The 7,003-nt window shown below is 43.6% G+C and overlaps 1 pseudogene; it reads right to left on the reverse strand.

Moving 5' to 3' along the window:
* LOC119280300 overlaps positions 1–6,775 on the reverse strand; it is a 26,169-nt pseudogene extending 19,394 nt beyond the window's left edge.
* Between the last annotated feature and the right edge of the window lie 228 nt (positions 6,776–7,003).

The raw sequence follows: 7,003 nt of genomic DNA on the forward strand, positions 1-7,003 counted from the left end.
CTCACGTTATAAGAAGGTAAGTCTCACGTCAGAAAAAAAGGAAAGGCTCCATGCGTTCACACAAATTAAGAAGGAAAGCGTCACGTAAAAAGAAGGAAAATCTCACGTCAGAAAAAAAGGAAAGGCTCCATCCGTTCAAACAAATTAAGAAGGAAAGCCTATGATAAAAACTTCAACAAGAAAATGAAAAAAAAGACAGTCCAATGATAAAAGGGGAATGAATCCACGATCTGGCTGATTGTCCGTCAAATCGAAGCCTTATAGAATTATAAACGAGAAAAGAAAACTCTCCAATAGTCCATATGTATCACGCTTGGATTTAATCTTGAGTTTAAATGTCAGATTCAATCCACCCCAAGAATCCGTTAGTATTACACTTGGAAGGGAATATTTGATGTCAAAAAGGGAGGAAGAAAACGTGCAGCTCCCTAAAACAAAGGAAACGTGCAAATTAAAATCAGCTAACAAGTTAAAGATTTGTTTTAATGGAAACGTAGTGATGAAGGTAGACACACATGCAAATGCGTAACACAGCTAGGTGCACATATATGTACAATATTCCACTAAAAAAAGAATATATGTACATCACAGATTTATTATTTTTGAACACAACATACATCACAGATGGACGATGTTCTCTTCACTATAAATCTATGTACACTACTTCGGTGTATTTTTCGTAAATCTAGGTATGTGAACTATTTTTCTCATTCAGAAGTCACACACTTAAGTATATTCCCAAAATTGTACATGACATGTACATAGTGTTTTCTAAAAATACAAAGATATTAATACAGGAAAAGTTCTAAATCTATGCGAAAAATATATTTAAAAAAAAATACTAGATTATATTAAAATTTAAAAAAATCCAAAATTGCTAAACCGCACGAGTGAAACAAAAATCTTCAAAACAAATCCAAAATAATTAAACCACACGAGTGCATTACGTACCGACTGACTTCATAAGTTCAAAGACACATGCGCACGCATGGATGGGTCATGGGCTGAGATTGATCAGAATAACTAACTACTCATTGAAAATGGCGGTTGGTCATGCATATTTTGAAAAATAATGTATGCATGTGGAAACATGGGTAACCGGCCAATAATAAGTGGTAGAGAGCGAAAGCATACATGTTCTATGTATAGTAGTGTTAAAAATATAGGACATCTTCATACACATTTAGCAATTGTTAAATTTACGAGAAGTTAAATATATACTCCATCCGTCCCCAAATTGTTGTTTTAGATTTGTCTAAATACAGATGTATCAAGTCACGTTTTAGTATTAGGTACATCCATATCTAGACCAATCTAAGACAGGAATTTTGGGATGGAGGGAGTATAATGGTGTGACCAAATTTTGGTGTGGCACAAAGATCAATACAAAAAATTCAAAGGTAGTATATGCTTACCACTATTCTTTGAGGGTAAGATCGACGAGATCAGATCCCCAGGTTCAGATCGGGGCGTCGCCACTGCCAGAGATAGAGCACGCCCGAATCACCCGCTGACATAGCTCTTGCCGCCCACACACAGCCAAGAGATACAACCACCACTGCTGCCATCGTGCCCGCCAGAAGGCCAACCATGCGGACCACCTCCAGGGCCGACACGACCACGGTAGGGGCGCCCACACCTACAGCCCCACCCCAATCCTGGTGTACCAAGGGGGACATAACCCAGTGACTGCTGACGGCCGTCGCAGAGTATCAGCTCAGACGACGCCAAGTCCACGGTTTGAGGCGCTGATGCGCCTGCCGGCATCAGGAAGTCCCACCCACCACAACCACTGACCTCTACCGACGCCAAAACGTGAGGCCGTCTCCCTAACCAACCACATGACACCCACCTTTGGCTTGAGCAGAGGGAACCCAGAGAAGCCGCCCCAGGAGCAGCAAATCCTGGGCAAGAGGACGAAGTCAAGCTCCTGCCACGACGACAAGCCCGCACCGTCGGCCTCCTACCAGCATATGCACCCGAAAGAAGCGGACACCGCCAAATTGGATGAGGGCCACTCATGTCAGCCGGCAACTTCGGCTGCCGAGCAACCACTCCGGCGTCCCGACCCCCATCGGCTCCTCAGACCATCCTTCAATATACTTTATGGAGACTTATTTAAGATACATGCAGTTCCAATTAAATTAGTTTCAATATACATGCCAAATTAGGAGGTGTAACATCGTGGGAGATGAATCATCATAGGCCGCTGGAAGCTATATAAAACACCATGGGAGATGAATCCATTCGTGAACAATGTCCAACTTCCATGAAATATTCTGAAAATTTATGTCAAACTCATGCACCCATAATATGACTTGATGCGAATTTACATAATTATTGTCCACTTGTAGGTATATTGACACCCCCCCCCCCCTATAGGTTGCAAATGCAAGTTTGAATTCTTCGTCACGATCATTTGTAATTTTCATCCATTTTAGGATATGATCTAAAATTAAACATATGCACTTAAATATGCATTTTTGTGAAAGTTATAAAACTTCTTTGAGACGCATGTAGTTCAAATTGGAATCAGTTTCAATAAACACACAGAAACTTATTTAAACTATAGAAAATGTTAGTATATAATTTAGAAAATTGTTGAAACACCTAAAAACATATACTTAATATATCACATGTAAAACTGTATTGGGTTATGTAAGATATATTTTTTTTGCAAGTCATATCTTTTTTGACTGGATTTTGCATGTTATTATTATTATTATTATTATTATTATTTCACAAAGGTGACTTAATAAATTTTCTGGAAAACCCATTATGACTCTCAGCTAGGGAGCGATCCTGCGTGAGGCAAACCATGCATTCTGATTGGTCAAATCAGCTCGCCCACGGATCGTGCTCCCAATCGTCCGATTTTCCAAGATCCAACGGGTGGCACACAATTCCTAATTCTCTATCCCTCTCTTCTTTCTCCCCTACCACCCGCAGCCGCCGGCTTCTCTTTCACCCATCTCCTCCTCCCCGTGCCTTCCTTCGTCTCGTCCCGTTCTCCAATCGTCGACTTCCCTGTCCAGTCGAGTCGCTCGGAGGTAGTACCGTGGCAAGCACCACCGGTGCGACGTCCAGACCGGCCCACACCGTCCGGGGGTTCCGTGCACGGCTAGATCTGACGATCTACCTGCCGGATCCACCGCGGCAGCAACGCCGGGTGCTACCACCTCTCCGACCCCGACCACCACACCACCCCAACTCCAGCGCGCGACCCTCTACTCCATCCATCTTTTTCGTCCACGGCCAGAACCAGCAATCTTGCTGCCGGATCGGTGGCGGCGGTTCCTCATGGTGGCGTCGGCGGCCGTCCGCAATATCCCCGGCCGTCTCGCTTCAGCCTCCTCCCGACGACGCGCCGGGGGGCTGGGTCTAGGCGGCCATCAGCCGCCCCACGGTTAGCGTACTCATCGTCGGCATCGACCTCGCGCCTGTCTTCCCCATCCATGACGCGCGTCTCCTCAAGGAGGACAACAACGACACCGCGTGTGGTGACTGGTGACCGCAGCCACGACGACGATGTCCACTTCAACTTCGTCTCTGGCTCCGGTAAGTCCTTGGTCTTCTATCCTGCTCCCCCCCTAGGCCGGTCCTGACTGCCACGACTATCGCCGGTACTGTTGTGGCAGGTGTGTAGTGGCTGCGACCCATTGGAAGAACCGACGACGAGATTCATACAGTGAGAAAAATCATTGGTTGCATGGTGCCTAATTAATGGAGTATTTCATGCTTTTTTTAGCTTAAACCGAGTATTGCATGATGCATGGGGCCTAATTAAAGGAGTATTGCCTGCTTTTTAATTTTGCGGAGTATTGCATGCTGCGACTCATAATTGCCTAACTAAATGAGATTTTTGGCTGCATGGATACACATATCACGCTGCATAGATCCGGCGTTAATTGAGGGCGATAATCAAGGATATTAGCATGTTCTGATTGGCAGATTTCTCGGCCAAAATTTCGCCTCAGAGTTAATTCCTAGCATGGTCACGCAGCGGGAGTAGGTGACTGGCTTAATGGTTGTCTCTTTGCTTGTTTTTTACCTTATCTATCTTTTCTTCTTCCTAATATGCTTATCTATCTACTAGAAACATGCACACCGATGGGCCCCTGCTTGGGCTGGGCCCTAGGCGGCCGCACTCCTTGCCATGCCCCAGGGCCGGCCCTAGGGTGTTACTTAGAATTTCCACATCGTACTGTGGTAACTTGCAGGTTATTGGCTTTTTTTACTTCTTCATGGCTTGTAGGTACGGCTTAACTAGAATTGTAGAACTGGATAAGAACCGAAATTACCATGCTAGACTTGAGTTGTGTTTTGCCACAGTAAATTGTTTATACTGCTAGTTCTCTGTGGTAGTTTTAAACATTTATGTATATTGAGTTTATCTGTATTGCCTCTCTGTTCGTAGTGATCTACGTCACTTACATTGCCTCTAAATGCTGGAAATTGTGAGTGTTTGTTAGGAGTGGTAAGTAATAATGAATTGATTTAGTTGAGAGTCAAGTGTAGTCATATTTGTGAATGTACCTTGTGTGAGGTCTGTGAATTTGAAAAGAAAGAACTACTTTGATTCTGCAGTGTTTTCTTGCATTTATGTACATAACATCAAATAGAAAATAGATATTGCATTAGAATTATATATCTTTGAATATAAAATAGGCCTTTTGACAATTGTAAACTCTTTTTACTTGTTTCAAAAATACAAAAATAGGCCTTCCAACAATTGTTTCAGTGAGAAGTGTGATGCACATTCTTGAGGCACAATTGTTTCCTTTCCTCCATAATATGTACTGTACTGTACATATAATGATCATTTCCCATTTCCTTATTGTATACCAGCTAGAAACTCATTGGTGTACTATTTTAACAGCTGCTCGGGATTATTTGCTGCCTTTACAAGAGCGAGAATGGCATCATCGACTTCTACCTCCTCCATCTCAAGGACAAATCTCATGCAACCCATGGTGCTGCATTTGAAGCGATCATTTGTAATTTGGTAATGACTATTATGTGTGTAATCTATGAGTTTTGGATTATTTTTTGTTGTAAATGATGGCAATGTGGCTTGAGTGATGTACCTCTGATGGTTGTTGTAATTGAATGAAACAATTTAATGGAAATTCGTGGGCTTGGCTGAATTATGTGTCTTGTTGATGGAAAATATTTGGGTTGTGTAAATTTATTTGTATTGGCAAATATGCCCGTGCATTGCAATTTTTTTTCACGATGTGATAACTGTTTGGTGCCACCATAGTAAGTTTTGTTGAAATAAAGTATTGCCGCAGAAAGTTTAAATTGTCACAATAATTTCTCGCTACAAAGATTTTACGTGCTGCAAAGATTTTACGTGTTGTGATACCTATTTATCACCACAAAAACAAGTATGTTGCAATATCCTGTTATGACGACTGGATTATTTGTTGCCATAAGTTAATGCCACAAGTGCAGTGGGTTGTGGCAACATGCCTAATGCCATGAAAACAATGATTGTTGCCATAGTTTATTGCCACAAGTGTAGTGGGTCGTGGCAACATGCCTAATGCCATGAAAATAAGGATTGTTGCCATAGTTTATTGCCACAATTGACTATTGCCACGGAAGAGTAATGCGCCACGAAACGGCCGTCGTTGGCATAGGTTGTTGCCACAAATATCTATCGCTACGAGATATCAGTCGCCACGATTCGTTACATGTTGCATTAAAGTTATCTCCACAAATCAAGTTGTGGCATCAGGTGAGTGTTGCCATGGGAAAACATGTGGCAACTTCCCACATGGATGTTGCAATAGCACGCTTTATTGCAACAATTGCTTTTTCGTGGTAATAACCTATTACCATGCGTCCAGTCGCAACGGGTGCCAACGAATGTCGTTTTGTGGCAATAGGTACTTATCGCCACGAAACAACATGTATTGCCACAAACGATTTTGTTGCAATAGACCTGGATCCTTGTAGTGTGTTAATGTGACCAAACGCAACAATCAAAATTCTTGTGTATGATGAGATCTTCATAGGCACTCTTGATGATGGATATCTCCCCCAGATCACTGCTACTTGTGCCCCACAACGCTATCACTCGAAGTGCATCATCCTTGCAATTGACAACTTGATGAGATCCATTTTTGCTTTTTGCCGCAGTAGCCTTGCATCATCGGCGGCAGACATTGTCGCACTTGAGATGGTAGGCTGCCCAACAGCAGAGGTAGGCTTGGAGCTAGAGCCCTTGATGAGGTGGTACCGTTGGTTCCTCTGGCTGACATCCTCCACCTTGATTCTGAGCTCCTTCATCTGCTTCGCCACACGGTGCCGGTCTAGCAGCGTGCAAGGGATGCGCCACCAAGACTGCTTCTCAAGACGAACAGAAAAATCAAGGAGACAGTCTTCCACAGTGTAGGAGACGTCACGGACCTGTTTCACCCAAGTCCTGACCACCATATTGTCATCTCCCTCGTCATGCGCAGCCATGAGGAATGACCGCATCATCTCGAGCTCGTCGGTGATGAATATGTGATCGCTCTGTACTCCAAGCTGCAGAGCCACCTCCTCAGCCACGGCAGATTTGGCATAGCTGAGCGCCCCGCTGAGGACGGACTTTCCAACACTTAGTGCCGTCGCCTCCATTTGCGGGCGGGGTCTTTCTGCGGTTAAGCAATGCTGGGTGTTAGCAACGGCCTGGCTGTAGCTAATAATGAAGGACAAAAGTGGAAACAAAAGAAACCTGGTCTTGTCCACGGGCGATCAAGACCGATCAACCTCAACAGCAGCAGTGCTCTCCCAGTTGAAAGATCTGCATTGCGTGCAAACAAGAAGAAGAATTTAGAGTTTATTATAATTTAACTAGCAAGTGTCCAAGTGCTAAATAAAGATTGAACGCACATGATTCAGAGATTCACCAAAGCAGACAAGAAAAACAGAAATGAAATGAAATTACCAGCACGAATTGGGTGTAGTCGCCAGGTTCGCTGCGTCAGATACCAGCGAGGGTATAGAAGCA

The sequence above is a fragment of the Triticum dicoccoides genome, chromosome 3B (genome assembly GCF_002162155.2).
Source record: "Triticum dicoccoides isolate Atlit2015 ecotype Zavitan chromosome 3B, WEW_v2.0, whole genome shotgun sequence".
NCBI lineage: Eukaryota > Viridiplantae > Streptophyta > Magnoliopsida > Poales > Poaceae > Triticum > Triticum dicoccoides.